Source organism: Pinus tabuliformis, chromosome 2_1 (assembly GCF_031772625.1).
Source record: "Pinus tabuliformis cultivar Carrire ecotype Pingquan chromosome 2_1, CPIR1, whole genome shotgun sequence".
Taxonomy (NCBI): domain Eukaryota; kingdom Viridiplantae; phylum Streptophyta; class Pinopsida; order Pinales; family Pinaceae; genus Pinus; species Pinus tabuliformis.
In genome coordinates this window covers 381,258,069-381,271,007 of record NC_142299.1, presented here as the reverse complement: position 1 = coordinate 381,271,007, position 12,939 = coordinate 381,258,069, and the positions used below count along the sequence as shown (strand labels likewise).

Genomic DNA, 12,939 nt, shown 5'->3' with positions numbered 1-12,939 from the left:
AATCCTAGTAGAGAATGTGGGTGGGTCAAGGGAATAATTGTATATTCTTCCTATCACGGATAAGGAAGTGGTCGGTGACGTTGTTAAGTAGAATGAAAATGATAGGGAGAAGTGGATGTGGTGTTCATGTGGGAGGCCTCAAATATGTTCCTGGTCATTCCATTGGGAGGTACATATTCCCATCAATATCCAAAATTTTCTATAGGTTTATATCCTTGATGTCATTAAGCCTTATCATAGCAATTTTGGATTGCAATTTGAAGGGTATGGAAAATAATGTGTTACAGTTGCTTCTCATTAGAATTTGGAGGCTATTTGTGAGGCAACAATGAAGATGGTTTAAAATATACCTTGATATTTTCTTTATATTTCATTTTTAATTAGGCATAATGCTTTGGATAGCACAACAACCACTTTCCTCATATGTTCATATGATTTTAATTTAATTTATTATTATTATTATTTTTATTTTTTTTAATATATAGAAGTTTACATACTATATTTTTTTATGGATTTGAACATGTGAAATTTTAAAAATAAATATATGGTCTGGACCATTAGACTCGCTCAAAGTGTATTAGTTATAAATAATCAAATTTAAAGGATTTGACATCTAACATTTAAAAAAATATTAATGCATCATATCTCTCTCTCTCTCTCTCTATATATATATATAGGTGTAGAGACATACAAAATTAGGATTTATCATGCCCTGAGGTGGATCAAGTCATTCATAGTGAAAGTATTTTTGATTAAAAAAATTGAGAAAATATTTACAAAAAAAGATTTGATTTGGTGCATAATAGATTATGATTTAATATGGATCTTCCTAAAAAGAATGATCCTGGGAATATGCAAAATTCCTATGCTCCTCTTAACTATCATACATTAAGAATATCAAGTCCCCAAAAGTGAAAATTACTACTAAAGAGTACTAGTGAAAAGTGTTACAACCTTCATGGATTTTTTTCCCTTAAACATCATCTATCTATAGTTATGATTCAAATTACTTTAATATATTCCAATGGTATTTTCGCTTACTATAAACAAATGCTTAATTCCTTCCCTACTTAACATGAACTACACACCGTGAATGAGTTGATGAATTTTAATATGAGAGCTATCAAGAATGAGGGAGGGATTTAAACATTTCTTTAATCTTTATCAATCCTATGAGGCCATGATAAAAAGGGAATTAATATTGATTTAGTATGGTATATATAATTTTTTTTGGTTAAAATCTTTGTTTTCTAAAGCTAGCTATAAGTGATAGAGATAGGGATAAAGATTTGGTGTTTTTTCTATTAAAAAAGTTGGGTCTCGAGTTATCGAGAACTCTCCTTAAAAGAAGTTAATGCTTTTTTCGTAATATCACCCAGCTGGTTTGCCCGAGAGGTTAAGGGGGAAGACTTAAGATCTTCTGCACATAAGTGCGCGTGGGTTCGAACCCCACAGCCAGCATGTCGCATTTTGTTTTCGCCTGTTTCAGATCGGAGACTTAAGATCTTCTGCACATAAGTGCGCGTGGGTTCGAACCCCACAGCCAGCATGTCGCATTTTGTTTTCGCCTGTTTCGGATCGGAGATTACAATGTCGTCAGCATGCCGTGAAGATTTGGGGATGTTTGGTTGGACACTGATGGCCCTGCGCTTACAAGACAGGATCGGAGATTACAATGAAAAAAACAATGCGGTCAGCATGCCGTGCAGAATTGGAGATGTTTAGGTGACACTGATCGCCCTGCGCTTACAAGACAGCCGAGAGCAGAATGAAAATCTATCGCTGAAATTTTTGGATCGGAGAGTACAATGAAAAAAACAATGTGGTCAGCATGCGGTGAAGAATTGGAGATGTTTGGGTGACACTGATGGCCCTGCGCTTACAACACAGCCGAGAGCACAGTGAAAATCTATCGCTGAAATTTTTGGATCGGAGAGTACAATGAAAAAAACGATGTGGTCACCATGCGGTGAAGAATTGGAGATGTTTGGGTGACACTGACGGCCTGCGCTTACAAGACAGGCATGAAGAATTGGAGATGTTTGGGTGACACTGATGGCCCTGCGCTTACAAGACAGCCAAGAGCAGAATGAAAATCTATCACTGAGATATGCATCATGGGATGAGAGAAAAAAAAAAAGAGTAAAGCGTTGTTTCTACTGTGATTTTTGGAAGTTCTTTTTGATTTTTCCATTTAATTTTTAAAATTCCGTAAGAATTTATTAAAATTATATTATGGGTAACTCCTCTATAATATTGTGTCTTAAAAATTTTTAGAACTCTCAAACCATATATACAGTTAAAAAAAAACTAATTTAAATAACATATATTAAGATTTTACCACAAATTTTTCTACCAAATTTTAACACTCAAAATTCCAAAAAAATCCTAAAAACAACTCTTATTAGATATAGTTACAAAAATCCAACAAAGTGGACTTGACAACTAGGTCACTCAAGAAAGATGGTAAATTTGAAGCATACAGCGGAGTTAAGAATATTGAACAATAATATAATTGAAAGTCACATTCATTCAGATTTAGATTCATGAAAGTCAGAGATTATTGTACACTGTAATTATGGACTCTGAGCTCTGGGTCACTTTAGAAAGAAGGTAAATTTGAAGTATGCAGTGTTGTTAGGAATATTGACCAATAATATAATTAATTATAATGAATAGTATTAATTGATTATAATTTTAAATTTATCAAAAATAAAAAAACTGAAAAATTCTTATAAAAACATAAATATTTCTTCGATCTGTATTGATCCCACCTACACCATAACAAATATGAAACTAAGATTGATCTAAAAAGATATATATTTTTTACGTTATTCAAACTATTGATACATACATTTTTTATGTTATTCAAACTATTTTTAAAGTCATTTATGATTAATAGAAATAAAAGTGTTTTATTTTTATTAAAATAATGGTTGTAAAAATATATTTTCTTGTTTGATATGTTTTTGTACATTCATCTATATAAAACATAGTTACATATATTTAGTAGGCACATTAAAATGTTTTTAATGATTATTAAACCTCCTCCCCACTTTTATTTTTGTAATATTTTAACCATTATGAAAAACGAATCTATGAAAGCATTTTTTTTTTAAATGGTTCACTCGTTCATGCCTTCACGTTGGATAAATTTTATTAACACTTTTAAGTTTCCTCAACTAATTTGATCTAAGAAGTAGATAACTTTTAACTTTATTCTCCCCTCATCTTCTATTTTTATTTTGGATTACATTCCATTTAGGGTAGGAAATGGAAAGTTGTGGAAAATAGTAGAAGGGTGTTTTTAGTAGGCATAGTTATAAGAAGTCAAAAGATCATGCCATTATGGGGTGATTTTGTAGTAAATGGAAAGTTGTGGCAAAGAGTAGAAGGGTGTTTTTAGTAGGCATAGTTATAAGAAGTCAAAAGATCATAATGGTGATTTTGTAGTAAATAATATGGGTGGTTAATGATTTAATTTTAGTTGACTTGCATATATAAATGGTGAATTATGTTATGATTGTTATGATTTTTTTTTAGCAATCACAAATTATATCATTCAATTTATGGTAGCAAAATTTTATAATTTAAAATTGTAATAAAGAAATTATTTTATTGGTTATGTGAAATTTAATTAGATGATCACAGTTTTATTTTAACTTTGTAGGGTTTTTATTTTATTCTTATATAGATTTCTATTATTCCATTCACGAATCCATGGTCATAAGAATATCATGGAGGGGATACTACCCATGGCCATCCTCCTTCGTCGTGGACATGGAATGTGCATTCTCCTAATGGTGTCATTTCAACTTTGTCATGGACATGGATTGTAGATTTTTCTATTAGTGTCATTACAGCTAAGTGTAGAGGGTATTCAACCACATGAGAAACTAAGCATAAAGATTGGGTTTTCTCTATAAATAATTAACCTTAATATTGCTTCCCATTGGAGTTCCTACCACAAGATTGCAAAGGTATTATTGGATTTTGGAGGAATGTGGCATATTATTTAAATGCAAAGTTAGATGGAGTTGAAGACTTGCACATAAATAGAAATAAGTCATGCATACTTTTCCCTCTAGTAATTTTTTAGATTATATAGCTAAAATTAAAGAATTAGTTGTTAGTGTAAGAGTGTGAACGTGAAGATAAATATTTCTACATGGTTGAAGTGACACAAAAAAACACAAATTTATGGAGATTTTAAGGAGTTAGTGGTACTATCGAGAGATCCCATAGTAGTTTCCAAGAATGTGTATGGGGTGAAGTATATTGTAACCTCGACTACAAGTAACTATTGAAGATATTAACTTCTACTTGTCTTGTTCATATTATGCAATATTCATCATTATATCATGACTGTAGTTAATTTGATTTAGCTCCTAGTTTTAGCTTTAGTGTGTGGTTGAGGTATTCACTCAATTAATTAGATTGTCTCACTAATATAGTCAGTTAATAATAATGCCTAAATTAATGTATAAATATATGATATTGTGAATATAATGAAATATTTATAATATATTTTTCTATGTGAAATAATTCTAAAATGGTACTAGAGTAGGTCTAGGTGTAACTTCCTCACAAGAGGACCCAAGAATATGAGAAAAATGTGAAATAAGTCTATTGTAGAAGTAGAATAGAGTAGGTAAGAGTATACTATTTACTTGTTTTGTAAGTAATATTAAATGTCATTAGTGCAAATTTGGCATTCAAACTACAAAGTTTTGACTTCTCTAATCATTGTGCAGTGAATGGTATTGAATTTGATACTTAGAAAGAGTTATATGCAGTATTAGACCTCTTACAAGTTGAGGGAATATCAATGGAAATAATGTATGAAACACAACCTCAATAGTTTTGGGGATCATTGAGGGATTTGATCTTGGTGCATAGTGACAAGAAGGAGTTGTGCCTTAGAATGTCAAGTAGTTTCCATTATCTGCTTATAGGAAGGAAAGATATGAGAGGTCAAGATCAATTGTATGAGAGAAGGCTCTTTAAGTTGATGAGGTGGTGCAAAATGGTCCCTTCCAGATCACTTAAAAATAGGTCAAAGTTCTTAAGTCATCATAGGCATCCTAGATCCCTGCGTCCAACAGTTGGGTGTAGGTCAGAACGAGTTTATTGATTCTATCTTTAGCTCCAATTAAAGATGTCCCACATTGAGATGGAAGTGATTATATAGGGAATTATTGTTACAGTATTGCTTCACATAATTTATTAACACACACACATATCTCCCTCCATAACTTTGCTTAATCATCGATAGTATCCATTTTTATTTAGCATTGTAAGAATATTTATTATGATTTTCAATGCCATTAGAGGTGCCACATTCACGACTTCACCTCCACCTGTTTTCTTAATGTGGATAAGTGATAACCATGATGAGTTTATACATGGGAGAGGATAGGCGTTGTCTAAAAATTACAACTTGGGTATACATTCCCTGGAAGTGCATATAATGGCAAGTAGTTCAGCGATTACCGATAATGAGTTGATTTAACAGCATGAAGCAAATCTATCTTCAAGGGATCAAGTGGAATACAACTACGTATGGATGGTTTTCCAATTAGATCGGAAGTTTTGTATTTAGAGGAGGACCCCACATTAGTAGATACCTGCATGTGGATTGCAGCCTACTAGTGAGGTTATGAGACAACTGAGTGGAATGTTCTTTAGTAAATAGTTTAAGGAGACCGTGATTTGCAAGTTGGGGTAGTTGGAAATCTAGGAACTTGGGAATTCAACTTTGGAACTAACCTTGATGAAGATTATAAGATATCTTGATGGAGTTCAATCTATAAGATTTGAAAATGAGTAGAGATTTTGATGAGTACTTTACAAACAACTAACAATACAAGTACTTTTTAAGGGGGGACATTAGAGATATTAAATTCTACGTATCATATGCTTATTTTATGATATTCATGATCATATAATGATTTTTATTTAGATGGATTTAACTCCTAGTTTTAGTATGTAGTTGAGATATTCACTTGAAAATAATTAGAATGTCTGGCTAATATAGTAGATCCATCTTAATTCATAACTTATTGTATAAATATTTTGTATTGTGATTATAATGAAATATGTAAAATGTATTTTTCTACGTAAAATAAATCTAAATGCATTTGCATCAATAAGAATATTTTACTTGAAAATAATGGACTTGGTACAGAGAAGTAGTCTTCTTCTTGGGCACCAATAATCTTGGATAATAATGAGACTAAACCCCATGGTAGCCATGATGCTGAGGAAGGTCACCTTGCCGTTTTTTTCTCACTAGAAAGAATGAATAATTTGTATGGAAACAAAATATTAATAATAGGGAAGGGATCTTATAATTTCTTCACCAAATGTTAGATGATAACAAGTTTAATAAATTTTCATATACCTAATTAAATTAAAATAAAATATATACATTTATCAATTATAATTATTTGTTAGGATGTCCAATCTAGATGCCTATTCTAACTTTTAAACATTCACATCACCTTTCATTCTACATGCCATTCATTCATATAATCCACTTCTTAAACATTCGTTCTGTGTACCATCCATTCTCCCCATCAAATGTGACTGTCACACCTTATCTCTAGCATGCCCATTCAGTGGTGCATTATCCACCCTCATTCCCAAGCTTACACTCTTTATCCATTACACTATTCCTTTAACTTCAAATACAATAGGCATAGAGCTGGGAATAGAAATTTAAGATAATATTCAATGAGGAAAATAAAGAGCTAAAAAAAAGTCATCAAAGGCTACAATAAATATAACAATTACATTGTACCAAATACAATGGTAGGGAACTGATCCAGGAGGATTGACCTAGGTGGATCTCTGAAAACTAGCAGTAAAAAGGCTCAAAACTCAATGTGGCACAATCTAGATCAACTTAGCATCAGATCGAAGTGCTCATCATCTTGATTCCAATGATGTGAACCACACTCGAATCTATGATCATATGAAGAAGTTAGATCAAGTAAAAGTTCATGTTTGGCTTGGACATGTAGCAGGAGAAGATGAGGTGGCAGAATTCTCAGTGAATGGGGAAGCACTGAGTGGCAAGACGCCATTGTCCCCACATATCATAGATCACAAAAGGAAGAGGTTGTAGCTTAAGAAAATCGGCCCCAAGCAAGTGAGGGTTGTGATGCGATAAATTGCAATCGCATATCGCAAAGGAGGGAAGATTTAAAGAATCGACCCTGGATCAAACCAAGTTGCGATGTGATATATCGCAATCGAAGAGTTAGGTTGCAATTTGCGATATCGCAATTGCAGTTCGTAAAGGGAAGTAGTCACATAGAGTACCACCCCGGTCCCGTCGATTACGATTTGCGATGATCCATCGATTGCAATTTGTGATGATCCCGCTGATTTGTCGATTTGCGATTCGGGTTCACCTTTATCGTAGGTCACTTGTTGTGAAGGCACGAGTCCGTCCGCCGATAGAAACCGTCGATTGAAAACGCTGATTCAAGCGTCGATGTTAAAAGCCACCAGGATTAATGTGCAGTTAAGAGGTTCTGGAGGTTTTTCCATATATGAAAGGTTTGTCACCTGCATGTTATCCCAGGCCCAAGAACCTTGGTGTAGGAACCGCCACTTGCTAAACTTGTCATTTGTTAAAACTACCTAGATTTTTAAGGATCCTTCCCACCAGCATATAAACTGGGCTATCTGCACAGTGAGGGTGGGGGGAGGGGGGAAGCAGAGAGCAGCATAGATTCATAGAGAATAGCAGCAGCACCTGCTCCTCGTAGGTGGTCGGAAGCTTACCTCAGAAATCAAAAGGTTCTAAGAAGGTGGAGAAAGCCCTTTTATCATAATTGGGTGTTTGGATAGGCGATTCTTATTGAAAATAGCAAGAAGAAATGGTAAAAATAGAAGTGATAAAAATAGCACTACTATTAATAGTAGTTCAGGTACTAGTGTTGGACATAGCAACAAGGAATGAAAAATGGAAGTGCTAAAAATAGCATTGCTATAAATAGCATTTCTGGATACCTTCCTATTTTAGTTAGTCCCTAAACTAAAATAGAGAAGTAAAATTCGAATTTGATCTTAGCAACAGTTTGAAAAATAATTAATTAATTCATCTTGAGTTAATTAGTTGTAGAAAATCAAACATGAAGTCTATGTGAAGACATGCAAGAGTTTCTCCATTGATTGAGGAATTTATCCATCAGTTAAAGAGATAAGGACAAGTTGTAATTTGAGTTGTAATTAGTTAGCTTAGTTAATTGAGGTAAGTCCAGTTAGATTAGTTCCAACAATTTGTGGAATTAATTGTGAGTTCAGTAAGTTAATGCTTGCATGCATGTAACTGTTGCTATCCAGATAACTGAATATTCTCTCATAAATAACTCATGCATGTCAGTTCAGTCAGAGACCCAGTTGAGATCAAAGGATGGGACAATGTACTATCAGTTGGAGGATTTTTCCTATATAGGAAACTCATCCATGCAGAAGGAATTATATCCTTCAGGTTTATGCAGTTATTTCTGAGCCACGTGGGCAGTGTGAGGTGGGAATTCACACAAGTGGAAGCACTAGACCCCACAAAAAACTGCGCAAGGAAATAGGAGGCTTGGAGGGCAGAGGAGAAGGTTGTGAGAGCCTTTGACTGTCTATGAGCATTATTGTTTGATTGCAGAGAGAGTAGGATAGCTTGAGAGCTGATTCTTTTTGTAACTTGAACAAGATTTCCACTTGTATGATAATACAGAGATTGGCATTTTAGGTTGAGGTTTTCCCCGAGTTATTTCTTCTGTGTTATGTGTGATTGATTTCTCATTCTCAGTTATATGTGTTCTCATTGGTCTTGCTCAATTCGATTAAGCTTCCGTAAAGTTTATTTTAGAAGTAGATCTTGTATTTTGTTTTAGTATATTGCATAATCTCTTGATCTACAATGGGAATTTCTACATGGTATCAGAGCAAAGGTGATCAAAGGAGAAGAACAGTATACAAGAGGGGAGAAGTTCGAAGTTTGTGGTTCTTGAATATAGAAATCGTGTTCTTATCACATCTTAATTTCACCAATGGCGTTCAGTGGTTTAAGACTCGAGTATGCCCTTGATGGCAGCTTGAATTATATAGCCTCGAAGGATCACATGGAATCAATATTAGAGGATAATGGTCTAAAGGACTTCATTGATCAAGAAGTCCCCAAGCCAACTGATGCTACTCAACTAGCGGAATGGAAGAAATGTGTGGCCAGAGCAAGGAGAATCCTCTTGGAGGGAGTTTGACACCACATTGTCTCAAGCCTCCATAGGAAGGAGACACCATTTTTGATGTGGAAAACATTGAAAGATCTATATCAGAATAGCAGTAATCAGAGGAAGTTGGCGCTGAAAGACAAGCTTCGTAAGATCAAGTGTGAAAAGGGCGACACAATCTCTACATATCTGAACAAGCTCACCACCCGCAGGGATGAGCTTGGAAGTGTAGGGATCACGACCGCTGATGATGACATGGTGAGTCTTGCACTCCTCGGTCTTCCTAAGAGCTGGCATAGCTACCAAGAATTGGTTAATGGAAGAGAAAAACTGCCATATTGGGAACGACTTTGGTCGAATCTGATGCAGGAGGAGATAAGAAGAAGCACCAGAGATGATTCTTCATCCAACAAGGATGAAGAAAACTGCACCTTAGCGAGTAAGGAAAAGAAAGGGAAGGAGAAGGATTCTCATCCCAATCGAGTTCTTCCCATGGTGGGAAGAAGTTTGACAAATCAAAAGTGCAATGCTTTCGTTGTCATGAGGTGGGCCATTTTGCTACAAATTGTCCACTGAGGAAATCCAAGAAGGGATCCTTGGAAGGATCAGAAGGTGAGGCACTTGCTTCACAGTTCGAGTTGGATTTCACTCTCATCACATGCATGGTTTCATCCATCGTGGGATGTGGTTGGTTTCTTGATAGTGGAGCTTCATTCCACATGACCGGCGATAAGATTTTTTTCAGTGCCTTGGAGGAGAAGGATCTCTAGATACTCATAGAGATGGGTAATGATGAAAAGTATAGTGTCTCAAGTGTAGGCACGGTTTTTTTTTAGAGGGAGCATGGAGCTCACATTACCTTGACCAATGTCAAGTATGTACCAGGACTGAGGAAAAATTTGGTGTCGATCACAATGCTGGAAGACAAAGTCTATGATGTAGTCTTCAGTAAGGGAAAGGTTTTCCTTAGACACATAATCACGAGACAAGTGAAGCAGATCAGTTCACGAGTCAAGAACCTGTATGCTCTTGAGGTTCAAGAAGCATGCAAAGCCTTGAGGAGCAAGGCAACTGTTGGAGACTTGGTTGTTGAAAGGGAGAGTACACTACCTCTCAACATGCAGTTCCAGAAGAAGTCTTAGACAATTGTGGAGAAGCCATAGTTGATGAAGCAACTTCAGGAGGTTGTGGAGCAGCCATAACTAGAGAAGCTGAGAGGAGATCAAGTGGAGGCATCCATTCATCTAGAGACCTGCAGTAGGGGGAAATTTTGAGCCAAATGGGCAAAGGGATCACTTGTAGCCATACCTGCAGGTGGAAGGTGGGGCAATGTGGAGTGATCATCCCATGAAGGTTGAAACAGGGGCTGGATCCTTGAGGTACCCAACCTTTTGGATTCAACTTTTCTATGGGAGCCCTGACGAAGAGTAGCAAAACTAGCTGAGTGGGTAGAGACAGATGCAAATGGAGTGGCAGAGAGAGCTACAGTGCAGGAGTCCCAAGACTGTGTAGAGCTAGCAAGCTGTAGCAATGTGAGAGGCATAGGAGTGTTGCACCAATGCACAATCGCACAGAGAGGTGTGCAACGGTGTGAGATGCATGGAGTGTTGCAACAGCTCAGAGGTCACAGAGGGAGCACTTGTCAGTGGCAGAGGAAGCTTCAACATCAGAGGATGTTTCTAGCCCAACAGGGAGGTCAGTTGGGAGATTTTTTGTTTCTAGAGTTGCTGGAGCAACAACACTTGGGAGAAGTGTTGCATGTATAACATTCCAAAGGTTCAGGATTAGGTTCGAGTTGAATGCCTTTCTTGTTGAGAGGGAGTGTTGAAAATAGCAACAAGAAATTCTCAAAATAGAAGTGCTAAAAATAGCATTGCTATAAATAGCAGTTTGGGTACCAGTGTTGGACATAACAACAAGGAATGAAAAATGGAAGTGCTAAAAATAGCATTGCTATAAATAGCATTTTGGGTTACCTTCCTATTTTAGTTAGTCCCTGAACTAAAATAGAGAAGTAAAATTCGAATTTGAACTTATTAGCTATTTGAAAAATGATTAATTAATTCATCTTGAGTTAATTAGTTGTAGAAAATCAAACATGACGTCTATGTGAAGACATGCAACATTTTCTCCATTGATTGGGGAATTTATCCATCAGTTAAAGAGATAAGGATGAGTTGTAATTTGAGTTGTAGTTAGTTAGCTTAGTTAACTGAGTTAAGTCTAGTTAGATTAGTTCCAACAGTTTGTGGAATTAATTGTGAGTTCAGTTAGTTAATGCTTGCATGGATGTAACTGTTGCTCTCTAGATAACTGAATATTCTCTCATAAATAACTCATGCATGTCAGTTTAGTCAGAGACCCAGTTGAGATCAAAGGATGGGATATTGTACTATCAGTTGGAGGACTTTTCCTATATAGGAAATTCATCCATGCAAAAGGAATTATCTCCTTCAGGTTTGTGTAGATATTTCTGAGCTAAGTGAACAGTGTGAGGTGGGAATTCACACAAGTGGAAGCACTGGACCCCAGGAAAATCTGCGCAAGGAAATAGGAGGCTTGGAGGGCAGAGGAGAAGGTTGTGAGAGCCTTTGACTATCTATGAGCAATATTGTTTGATTGCAGAGAGAGTAGGATAGCTTGAGAGCTGATTCTTTTTGTAACTTGAACAAGATTTCCACTTGTATGATAATACAGAGATTGGGGTTTTAGGCTGAGGCTTTCCTTGGGTTATTTCTTATGTGTTATGTGCGATTGATTTCTCATTCTCAATTCTATGTGTTCTCATTGATCTTGCTCAATTCGATTAAGCTTCCGCAAAGTTTATTGTAGAAGTAGATCTTGTATTGTGTTTTAGTATATTGCATAATATGTTGATCTACAGTGGGAATTTCTACAATTTTGCACGGTTTTTCACCAGGAAGTTAGTGGTGTTATCTGTTTCTAGAGCTGGGCTCTCCATTTGTCATCTATCTTCCAGATTGGAGGTATAAGTGTGTTTATGTAAAATCAGCTTGTACTTCTTATCTTTTCATGCCATTTAATGAATGAAGGCCTCCCCACTATTGTGCAGGGCCCAGAGACATAGTCCAAATTGGATGAACTCTGTAATCAAATATCTATGTCTTGATCTCATGCAAGATTATATATTTTTATCTTCGTTTTATATGATTATGTTCCATGGTTTTTAAGTGCTCTATTAGATGTAATTCTAATGCATCTACAAGCAAAAAAGGCCTGGATCAAGTGGTATCAAAGCGGGTCTTAGTTGATACGAATTGCAAGAGTACGCTAACCATAAATAAGCCTCAAGGACATGCATCATGGAGAGGAGACATGGCAGCTGTTGAAGCTCGTTGGGAAGAGAAGCGGTCTTGTTGTTGTTAAGAATTGTGAGCGTGAATGACCGAGTGTGAAGCCATGGAGAATGATAAAGAAATGCACAAGACCTTCCTACGAATGTCAAAAATGGTGGAAATCATGTATGAAGCATATGAGAAGAGAAGAGAGGAGGACACAGAGAGATCAGAAAGCGATGAATCCTCCACATCTTCTGACGCTTATACATCTTATTCATCGCCTTCCTTGAATGAGGAGATTAACCAGAGACTTCATGAAGAGAACGTTGAATTAAGAAGGATTCGACATCAAGAGAAAGAGGAGAAAAAAGGTTGCTACACCAGTTTCAAGCCAAGGACGA

At 35.9% G+C, this 12,939-nt stretch overlaps 1 non-coding gene across 1 annotated transcript; it reads left to right on the top strand.

The window, feature by feature from the left end:
• The first annotated feature begins 1,378 nt into the window (after positions 1 to 1,378).
• On the top strand, positions 1,379 to 1,461 carry TRNAL-UAA (transfer RNA leucine (anticodon UAA)). Its single transcript has one exon. It is a non-coding gene; the product is annotated as a tRNA-Leu (tRNA).
• The last annotated feature ends 11,478 nt before the right edge of the window (positions 1,462 to 12,939 follow it).